We start from the raw sequence: 12007 nt of genomic DNA, 5'->3' as shown, positions 1-12007 counted from the left end.
GTATGATGTTTGATTCAGGTAGCAAGATAATCCTTAAGGAAAGGGAAGAACTAGAGCCTCGGTATAGTTATCGAGAACTAGAATAGTTAGTAAAGAATAGAACGCTATGCATTAGAGATATGCTTGATAAGATGCGAGGTAATAAAGATTATTATCTTTGCCTAGAAGCAAGTGCCATACGAGTATGGCAAGACGTGAATCGATTTTATATCCATTCACAAAGTAAGTTAAGCAAGCATATAGTTACCTCTAGTGGGATCGTCTAGGGATCCGAGGTAAAAGAGTTAGCATGTTCAAGTTAATTTTCATGCATAAGACTTAAGACTTATAAGAAAGAAAGAGTGTTATGTCTCTTGTAATCCTTCCAAGGCTGGATTCAAGGGGTTCCCCAAGGGGGAATGGTTAAGCCGCAAGGGAGCCGCATTTCACTAAGTTAAGGTGTCGTGTCTTTTGTATTCCTTCCAAGGTTGGGTACAAAAGGTTCTCCAAGGGGAATGGGGTAAGCCGTAAGGGACCCGCACGTTCACTAAGGGAGTCCGGTGCGCTCTTGCTAAGCATTTCACCGGTAGTAAGGGATTAACTTTCGGGGTTACTCCACTCGGGACTAATCAATAAAATGAATTCAAGATAATTGTTTGTTACACGCTAACATAATTAAAGAAGCTGACTTTGCATATTTATTATACATTTATATGTTATGTCATAGAGCCTTGACGTAGATTGTCAAGAACAAGTAAAGACTTGGCGTAGGTCGTCAAGAAGTAGTAAGATAGCAAGGATCACTATGTGATAAGTTAAGATATGTTGTAGATGCAACATAGGGAGAGAGTAGAAGCAAGTAAACAAAGATATACCGGTGACGACCTTAGGTTTTCCCTAATCGTCCGGTTTAGATGTCGTGTCGTGAAAGTAGTAAGAGAGCCTTGATACTTAGAGTGTACTCTCGGCAATGCGGTTTTAGTTTCCCCTTTACCGCCATGACACGTATAGCAGAGATGCCTATAACAAGTTAAGAATATAAAGACGGCCCTAGCAAGCACCGCCGTCTAAGAAAGCAAGTCCCCACACACGTATAATCAACCGGCAGGTTGTATTGTAGACACGTGGTGACCGTAGGTTTTCCCCGTGGTTGCCTATAGCCTAGGGTTAGGTGGAACTCACTGAGACATTATGTCTCATCCCAATCCTTATTTGTTTCAGATATCCGGATGGATGTTTCAGCAAGTGTTCGTTCGTACCAGCTGCAGCAGGATATGGATATTCAAGGATGTCTTTATTATATTTTAGAAAAGTTGAGTTATAATCTTATTGTACGAACGCATTTGTTGTATACTATATTCATTCGAAGTTTTTATGTTGTAAATTTTTAATGTATCCAGTACTAAACTAATACACATGCTAGACTTTCTAGATACGTCTAGTATGGGTGTTACATTTGGTATCAGAGCAGGTCGATTCAGACCGTGCCTTGGGTCATTAAGTTACAACAAAAGTAGTGGGACCATTGGGTTCCAGGTAAATGTTCTAGTTGTTGATGTTAGTTGAGCCTGATCAACTCAATTTAGCATTCGACGATTAGAATGGATGCCTGAGAGCTGAATAGGACCCTGGAGGAACGAAGTATGTGATGAAGATGCATTGGAAAATAAGAACTCGGAAGGAGTATTAGTAAGAAGTTTGATTGTGCCAACAGGTGGCCGGTGAACTAAGTAGTAGAAAGGTGAATTCTCCGGGAATGTAAGGTAATGTTAATAAGGGACGTTCCGACAGCGGTGGGTAAGATTTGTCGTATACCCGTGAGTAAAGAGTTTGGAAATGTCTAAGTGTGATCTGAAGCTTCAGTAAGATTTGTTGTTGGAACAGATTTATTGTATAGGAAGGATTTGTGTTCCAGAACGTCAGCGTAGGGCTACAAGTTAGAAAGAAGCTGGTGTAGGCTGGCGGAATTAGTAGGCTCTCAGGGATAACGTTATGTGAATGAGGTTATGGACTTGTAAGCTCAGAGTGGACAAGGTTCTAGTGTTCTGGAAGTGCGTTAAGTCGCAATATAGCGAGGCAAGTTACTCATAGTAGAAGAAGTTAAGGGTTTAAGCGAAAGTTTATGTCATCAGGACTAAGGCATTGATTTCCGACGAGTCAAGAACTGTATTGAAATAGGTTGATGGTTGCCGTGCATATATATTGTGGAATATTTTACGATGATAGGAATGAATGATATGCATTGGACTACTTGAGAAATAAGAATTTTCATGCAAAGTATATTTATAAGGAAATTGAACTGAAGAAACTCGCCAATAGCAAACCTGAGGCGAAATTCCCAGTTTTCCGTAAACCGTTAGTTCGTCTCTAGGATTTGCAGTAATTATTGGAGAGTTATCTTCACAATCTTTAAGGCAATGAAAACCTTTAAGACATCAAGTAATGAATGCATATCACATCCTAAGATTTTCAAAGGAAAAGGCATGAGCAACTATTAACGAAAATCGATACGGTTAAGGTGGCTTTAGAGTTATTGTGTCAAGGGTCGAGAAGGAGCTTAGACTAAGAGTTCAGAGGTTCGGTATTTAGAATGGAAGCCACGGATGTGAAGACTTGAAGAAAGAAGTTAAAGTGGTTCAAAGTTACGAGACATTACAAGGTTCTTGGATTTTATGGAATGATGACGTATTCCTCGAATCTATGTTTTGCTTGATTAACTTGCTAAGACTCGTTATGTTGTTGCATAAGGAGGTTACATGATTTTAGAAAGATATATGCGTATGGGTGATTGAAGTTGAAATTTTGAAAATTCAAAAGAAAATTTTGCAGGTACCGGTTGTTACGACTCGCGTAGGGTATACTAAACCCACTAGGACTAAGATATGATGGCACGTATGTGTTGTCAACTCGTCCTGTGGATTTAGAGTAACAACTCGGGCATAGGTTCAGTATATTTTATAAATGTGTATAGTGGAAAACCATCAACGTCAATAACCCATGTGCTAATTTACAAAGTTTTCTTTAAAGGAAAAATTAGCAAGCAATGGTATGATCGAGCAAAACATGACATGCGAGAATACGAAGGTACAAGGTTAGACGCATAAGGAAGGGATGATCGAGTGCAAGATGAGTCAATCATGGAAGTAGTAACTATGTAGTAACAAAGATGTACTCTATGAGTTGAGATTTCTCGAGAATAAGTGTGTAAGTGGGGCATTTATATGTCAAGAGAAAAGTCTACCTTGAGATTCAATCTTACGAGCAAAAGGTAGAGCAAGGTTGCAGTGTGTAACAGCCCGATTTTCGCTAGTTTTATTTTATTATTTATTTATGTGTGTTATATGTGCTCTTATGTGATTATTTGCCTCTGTGTGTATTTTTGGTTGGGAATCGTAGAATTCGGTGTTAGAAGGGTATTTTAGTCATTTTGGACTTAGGGGCATTTTGGTCATTTTGAGGGCAGTGGCAATTTTGTAATTTTGCAGAAAGTTATTTTTTTAGTGTTTAGTGGAAGTTATTATTTTACCAAGTTACTAGAGAGGGTGTAGTAATTATTTTAATTACCGTTAAGTGACTGTTAGTGTTATATTTTACCGGTAGGTGAGTAGTAACATTTTTAAGGTTGAATTAGAAATGGGTTAGGCCCATTAAAGTTTGTGAGATAAGCCCATTAAGTGAGCCTTTATAAACTAATGTTAGTGAGAAGAGATAAGGTTACAACATTTTCATTTCATTTTTCATTTGAGAAGATAAGAGATAGAGGCTAGAGAGAAGAACAAGTGCAAGGGTTAGAGGCAAGAGGGATTCATCATCTAGGAGCTAAATTGAAGCTTGGGTTAGAGAATCTTGGTGCTAGAGGTAAGAGGGTTAGGTTTCAACCATAATTCATCTCTTTTTCTTTTTACCCATTTTATGAAATTGATGAATTGAACCTAATTGATTGTAAATTCGTGTTCATGTTTTGATGCAATGTTTGGGTATGTAAATTAAATGTTAATTGAGTTGTTGATGATGAAATTACATGCTTAAGTTGTGGTTATATGTATACTTTGCATTTTTGCCCAAAAATGGTGATATGAGATGTTGTTGTGATGAATTGTTGGTGAATTCATGATGTTTAGCTGCTGTTGTTGTTGATAGATGTTGTTGTTGATGATTAAAACATTGGGTAATCATAATTGGAGAGTTTGATATGACTTTGTGTTGTTTTGTTTGAAGTTTGATGAAAATGGGTCAAATGGTGATTTTTGTTAGGAGAATGTTTTGGGGCAAATTTTATATGGAATTGGGTGTCTTTTCATGTGTAGAAATGTTTAAACAAACTTTGGGATCAAATTTGAGCTTTGGGAAGTCAAAATTGGGGTTTTGGGGTGAAAAAGTGAGTTTTTCTCGTAACAGGACTGTCCCAACACGCCACAGCGAGTGGGAGGCGAGTTGGAGGCGAGCAGGAGGTGCTTTCGGTGAGCTTACTCGCCTCGCGAGTAGATTTACTCGCCACGGCGAGCTGCACAGTGGCAGCATCCCCTGTTTCGCATTCTTGCGTCTTTTTCCCTCGTTTCTGTTTTGAATTTGTACTTGCAGAAAAGTACGGTAAGGAATACTAGGATTCTAGGGTTTAGACTGATGATTAGATGCCTTGAGAATGCTCTCAAGAGTGGTATTTATAGCCTGTTATGGGCTTGGGTTTCGGTTGCTTGGTTCCCAAGCAACATGGGTATTTGTGTATTTTGGGCTTTTTAGGCGTCTTCTAGAGGCTTCTAGAAGTTTAATGAGGCGGCGCCCTTTAGGGGGCGCGCCAGGGCTCAGGAATCCTTCTGGAGGGCGCCCAGGCCTTTTCGGAGGGCGCCCAGGCCTTTCTGGAGGGCTTAGAGCCTTTTTTGGAGGGCTTCTACGCCTTTAGGAATACGATGACGGTCCACAGCCCCCCAAGCACAAGTCTTGGGACAAGGCGAAGTGATGATGACATGCGAAGAGTCTTTCTGGGATTATCTTATTTATTTAGGAATATGATGACGGTTCACAGCCCCCCAAGCACAAGTCTTGGGACAAGGCGAAGTGATGATGGTTTCATGAAATCCTGCTATGCAGCCAGGTTATTTCGAAGGATTTTTCTAGGGCGGTTTACGAATGTCATGGAGACCCCGAGGGTAGATATACGTCCTGAACTTGGAGCGTTGTACTGAGTCTGTCATGGGATGCTTTGACGGAACCCGAGGGTGTATGTTCTGTGTGTTGCGGTATCTCTTTCTTTCTATGGCTTGATATTCTGCAAATGTTTAAATAATTTTATGATTTTCTACGTTGCTTTCGATTTCATTCTACATGTTAATGAATCTGCGTGAGTCGTTTCTTTAAAAGTGAGAGTTTCAGCGACTACGTCTCTTTTTAGATGTAAATCTTTATCACTCATCTGGTACCTTTCGTCGTCCTAAAATGTTGACATAAGCATTTCGGCGATCACGTCGAGACGCCTGGCGTTTATTCTTTCGTCTCTACTTCCAACTCTGATGGAAGGCGCCTCCTACTCTGAAGGAGGACTTTTGCTTCCCACTCTGAGGGAAGACTTTTATTTTATGCTTCTAACTCTGATGGAAGGCGCCTCCTACTCTGAAGGAGGACTTTCGCTTCCCACTCTGAGGGAAGACTTTTTATTTTACACTTCCAAATCTGATGGAAGGCGCCTCCTACTCTGAAGGAGGACTTTTTATTTTACACTTCCAACTCTGATGGAAGGCGCTTCCTACTCTGAAGGAAGACTTTTGCTTCCCACTCTGAGGGAAGTCTTTTTTGTTTTACACTTCCAACTCTGATGGAAGGCGCCTCCTACTCTGAAGGAGGACTTTTGCTTCCCACTCTGAGGGAAGACTTTTATTTTACACCTCCAACTCTGATGGAAGGCGCCTCCTACTCTGAAGGAGGACTTTTTATTTTACACTTCCAACTCTGATGGAAGGCGCTTCCTACTCTGAAGGAAGACTTTTGCTTCCCACTCTGAGGGAAGTCTTTTTTCTTTTACACTTCCAACTCTGATGGAAGGCGCCTCCTACTCTGAAGGACGACTTTTGCTTCCCACTCTGAGGGAAGACTTTTATTTTACACCTCCAACTCTGATGGAAGGCGCCTCCTACTCTGAAGGAGGACTTTTTATTTTACACTTCCAACTCTGATGGAAGGCGCTTCCTACTCTGAAGGAAGACTTTTGCTTCCCACTCTGAGGGAAGTCTTTTTTGTTTTACACTTCCAACTCTGATGGAAGGCGCCTCCTACTCTGAAGGAGGACTTTTGCTTCCCACTCTGAGGGAAGACTTTTATTTTACACCTCCAACTCTGATGGAAGGCGCCTCCTACTCTGAAGGAGGACTTTTTATTTTACACTTCCAACTCTGATGGAAGGCGCTTCCTACTCTGAAGGAAGACTTTTTCTTCCCACTCTGAGGGAAGTCTTTTTTGTTTTACACTTCCAACTCTGATGGAAGGCGCTTCCTACTCTGAAGGAAGACTTTTGCTTCCCGCTCTGAGGGAAGACTTTTTTTTTTTTTTGTCAAGGCTGGCGCTGTGGATCCTTTATCTTCGTACTTTTAGTGGGCGACTTCTATTTGCATGATAGAAAAAATGCGGAGAGAATCATATATATGAAAAAAGGAAAGGGCGCCTCGTTAAAAACCTGCAAAACAAATCTCAAAGGTTGAGAAAGGTTAGAATAACTTCGTGTTTCATCTTTATGTTCTTAATGGTGGGACGATTGCTTCCTTGCATTTTTAATCATGGCGCCTTGTTTGGCGAGCTCTTCTTGTTTTGTTTAACCTCGCCTTTGGCGGGCTTGTCTTCCTTCCAAACTTTATTCATCTGAAATATAATGTTATCTCCGAACTTCCAAAGTAAATAAATAAATAAATAAATAAATAAAAGAGTTTTAATCATATTCAAAGGGAACTATTTGATCTCCGTCTACCTCCTATTTAGTTTGCCTATATTTTCTACTCTTTCTTCTTCTATTCTTTATCCGTCTATTTAAATTGGGAATAAATATCTTATTCAATTTTACTAACTCGGGACTATCTCGCCCATTAATCATTCTCCTATTAAACCCGAACTAACTAGCTCACTCCATTACTCTCTATGTATATATTTCCTTCTATGAAGTTGGAACTAAGTTTTCTACTCAACTTTATTCTTTTATGTGGGTCGCTTTTGTCTAATCTGGCTTTATTACTCCATTATCTATGTGTCTACTAAGCAGTTAGTTCAGTTTGCAAAGTAAATGGTGCATAGAAGGGGTTCCCAGGAAAGAGAGGTGGGTCACCTGGACCACTTAAATACCAAGGCTTTCCTTGACAGAATCCCTTTATGCGACCTTTTAACAATACTACACTTCACTTTCTGCCACGGGGTACCTAAAGTAGTTTAAACAATTTTCCTAATGAGAACTTGTTTTATAATATAATATAATCATAGTTTATTATTCTATTTATTTTCCTATCAAATTAGGACTAGCTCGCGTACTTCTTCTCAAATTACTAACTCGCCTACTTCTTATTAGATTGATCGTTGCCTGTTGTTGTTGTCGTGGTCGTAACTTTGCCATTGTCTTGCAAACTTAAATTGGTAAAACTGATTGTCTACATGTTCTAAGGTCATCCGATTTCGAATGGAACTATGAAGGAAACAAGGTCATGCATGTCTTTCAACAAGTGACTATCAAATGATATTGAAGGAGATCACAGAAAAAAGATTCACAGAGTTTGCCAAAGTTATATGTCACCAATAAAAATTGAAACAAAGCACGCCAAAGTATATCAAAATGAGAGGGATATTTAAAATAAAACCGTTCTTCATCGGCGTTGTTGGTACCGAAGGAAACATTAATGGATTCTTCTTTGCATGATCGTAGCAGCGACGATGGTGCTGAAGAGTCGAGCTTGTCGGTTGCTATGGATATATCATTTCAATATGGCGCTCTTTTCCTCTTTCCTTTGGTTGTTCTTTACCTTGTTATTCTCAGTCTTTGTTTTGCTGAACACTTCTCGCCAGATTCAAATGCTGTCAAACATGACGCACAATTTCCTAATTATTTTTTAAATCTTCAATCACGGGCCTACTTGCTGTAGTACACTATATTGTCAAGCTACTTCATGCCAACAAAGATTGAGAAGTACTTAGTTAGCAAAGATTGAAAAGCTACTTCATGATTGTAAAAGATCTATCAAAAATCATTATGTTGAGCAAAAATATATTCGGCAATAAATTCTCTTCAAATCAGAAAGCGTAAACAGATCGTCTCAAAATATGTTGAGCAAAAATTTATTCCAAATCAAAAGTGTAAATGTGTTGAGAAATAATATTCTTATCTGATATGGATGGGGTGAGTATTCCTCGCCAAGTCAACTGCTTATCAAACCTCTCGCCGCTTTCGTTGAAGTCCTCGTCCGACCTTGTTCTGTATAATTAACGTCATCTTTCTCGGTTTTTGTTTCGCTGATTAGATTGACTATCTGGAACAATGAAACACTTCAAGGAAAATATGTGGTTTAAAACAATCCGATAAGATATAAACCGACGTAATCAAAAGCTAAAAAGAGCATAAGAACCTCATGGGCGATCAAAAGGACATATAAGTTCTCATCTGAATTTCGATAATGCAATTTTCAAAACACAAAATATCAAAATTCTATTAAATAATGGAATAAAGGAAGCACATGACTAATGAAAGAGTGATGGGCGAACGTGGATTTATCCGAATAAAAGAAACCACGACCAGGATTGATAAAGAAGTCGAAATTACACAACTAACACATTGTGAGATTAAAAAGAACCAAAAACAAGCACATTAGGATTTAAATTCAAAAGAACCAAAAACACTTACTTATAAGGTATAGGAGATAGTCAATTGGAATCTAAAGCGCCTATGGATTGGATTAAAATTGATGAGAACACTTACATACCAGATTTTCATGATATCCACTAAAATTATGCATTTTAACACAAACTGATTCTTTCACTTAAAATATTACAATTTAGATTTTTCAAACGGCAATACTCACACCTGTTAATCCATCATGTGTTTGTATGTACGCAAAGTTTAACACATAGAGGTCATCCGTTTAGAATGGAACAGACTAATCACACCTTGCGGTTAATTATGAAAAACAATTCCACCGATTTAAGAAAACTCGCGATTGAAAAGCTCATCAATACTCACTAATTTTAAGAAAAACAATTCTACTGTCCCTAAAGAGAGTATGATATAGGAACCAATTATTTATTTACCTTTTAGTTAATCGATTTCATATAACATACTACAAGTCAAGAATTTAAGAGCGTTATGGTCTTTAAGATAAATACGATCCACTTATCTTGGTTTGTTCATAGTGATGATCGCATGAGTGATGACCGCTGAAGATCTTGATACGGCCGTGAGGCAACGTCGTGATGATGAGGGTCTAGCCTTACAGGGTGTAGCCATGGCGATGAGAAAATTGGATTCAAATCACGATGAGAGATGTGATCAAGAATTTTAGGTTTAGGGTTTCCAAATCACGATTTGCGATTAAAAACGTGGTCAAGGTTAGTTTTACCTCTTCCCACAGACGGCGCCAACTGTACTTGCAGAAAAGTACGGTAAGGAATACTAGGATTCTAGGGTTTAGACTGATGATTAGATGCCTTGAGAATGCTCTCAAGAGTGGTATTTATAGCCTGTTATGGGCTTGGGTTTCGGTTGCTTGGTTCCCAAGCAACAGGGGTATTTGTGTATTTTGGGCTTTTTAGGCGTCTTCTAGAGGCTTCTAGAAGTTTAATGAGGCGACGCCCTTTAGGGGGCGCGCCAGGGCTCAGGAATCCTTCAGGAGGGCGCCCAGCCTTTTTCCAGAGGGCGCCCATGCGAAGAGTCTTTCTGGGATTATCTGATTTATTTAGGAATATGATGACGGTTCAGAATTGGTTTTCGGTGTAAACATGAAAGTTGTAGATAATTTTGTTAGATTTCCAATGGCTTTGGTTTGACTTGAAAATGATTCTTGGTTTTTGAGTTATGAGGCAAATACTCCAAGGTGGTCTTGTTGAAATTTTACGAAAAATCCGCATAACTATTTCTAAGTCTACCCAAACCTTATGGATTGTTTCCAAACTTTCAAACTTATATTTTATGAGTTCAATTAAGGTGTTTAGTAGTATTTAAACTATGATGTGAGGGATTTAACTTGTTTTACTTAGAAAATGGAAAATTTCTTGAAAAGTGTTTCGGTGAGACGAACTTTGTGATTTTTATGAATTCATCGTATTTGGCCGATGAAATGCTTATGTAATCTCTACTGCACATATGTGTGACTTGAGAGGATACATGGCATAGGCAATTGAACTCGTTTACTTGGTTTTGGCTTAGGTGCTCAATTATTTTCAATATTGTGATTTTTGAGACGAACTTGATTGAAAATAATCATTGAGGGCCAATTGCTTATGAACCCTCTATGATTAGATTGATATGATTATGAGATGATGTATGAATGGTTGTTGAGTGATGAATATGATGTTTGTTATCATATGTTGTATTGAATGGAGTTGTTGAACTTTATGATAAAGCTAAATGTTGATATTGCCGTTGATTATTGCCGTTGATTATTTTCGTTGATTATTGCCGTTGATTATTGCCGTTGTTTATAGCCGTTGAATATAGCCGTTGATTTGTGGTGAACATATGCATAGTGGATTGAGTCATATGTTCATGCATCATATGTCGTGTCGGATGTTATATCCATATTGCCGTTGACCGGGTACTTGTATCCATATTGCCGTTGATTATAGCCGTTGATAATGATGTTTTTGTTGCATCATAAGGTGACGACCTTGGAGGAGTTTGGTACCACATGCATCTAGAGAAGAGTCTAGAGCATCATATGCATTTGATTAATTGATGAGTCGTGTCATAATTGAATATGTGACTTGGTGAATTTGTACATTGGTGAAATTTGGTGAATGTTGTGATTGTGTGGATTGGTGTATATGTACATTGGTGGATTTTGTTGATGGTTGTGAATAATTGAATTATGCTCTAATTGCATGTCTTATTTGTTTGTGCTTATACACTTGGTGAATCTATTTGATGATAATTAATTTGATAATAATGATCATGTGATGCTAGTGTTCTAGGAGGGAGGGTTATGTATATGTGATACGTGTATGATACACTTGTTGATATGAACTTGGAATGATTGTATGGAATGGTTTGAATGGTATGAGAATAATGAATACTTGTGAATACATGTATGATTTGTTATTCTGTATTCTTGAATATATATTCTTTCATTTCCAATGTTCATGATAAATGTTTTTCGTGGATTATGATGATGTAATGCTAACCCTCAGTGGTCTGTGGTGGACCGCCTACCTCTCTGTATGGATGGGTAGACGGCGTGCAGGATGCTTAGTTGTTGCTTGTTGATGCCGAGGAGTGGAGTTCCTCTTTTTCATGCAAGTGTCTAGATTAGGGCTCTGATCTAGGATAGTCTTTGCATGATGTTTATTTGACTTGGTATTTCGGAGTTGTTGAGATATTCTGTTATTTGAGATTTGGAGATACATTTGTATTTAGTTTGGAGATCCAGAGATGTTTATGAATTATATGTTGTTCCGCTGCTATGTTGTGTAACATGATCTTTATGCATGTATGAATTGTGGTTTATTCGGAGACGTAGCATCTATTTCTAGAATAATTCTGATGTATTCGCGCGTTTTACCGCTTAATAGAAATAGGGTGTTACACAGTGTTGGATGCAACATAGAAAGTTTTGAGAAGAGTTCAAGAAGATATTACTGAAATGATAGAAGGAGTGTGAAGTCCACTCGTTTCAATGGACTAGAGTAGTGGTTGAAGCCAACCGGTGGGAATCAGAGTAGCGCCGTGGAATTAATCGGTAAAGTTGTGGACGGTGACCATGGTACTTTGGTAGTAAGAATCTTCACGAAAAATGTTTGAGATAATAATAAGGATTTAGTGAGAAGTACTATGAGATGAACGAGGAATTCTCGATGT

At 38.5% G+C, this 12007-nt stretch overlaps 1 long non-coding RNA gene across 1 annotated transcript; it reads left to right on the top strand.

Annotated features, from left to right (window-relative positions):
• The first annotated feature begins 3703 nt into the window (after positions 1-3703).
• On the top strand, positions 3704-11664 carry LOC146915547 (uncharacterized). The gene is made up of 2 exons (XR_015013360.1): positions 3704-3837; positions 11383-11664. It is a non-coding gene; the product is annotated as an uncharacterized LOC146915547 (long non-coding RNA).
• Positions 11665-12007: the final 343 nt, after the last annotated feature.

This window comes from Medicago sativa, chromosome 6 (assembly GCF_051527215.1).
Source record: "Medicago sativa cultivar Bolivia chromosome 6, Bolivia_mono, whole genome shotgun sequence".
In the NCBI taxonomy this organism is placed as follows: domain Eukaryota; kingdom Viridiplantae; phylum Streptophyta; class Magnoliopsida; order Fabales; family Fabaceae; genus Medicago; species Medicago sativa.
This window is presented reverse-complemented; position numbering and strand designations above follow the sequence as displayed.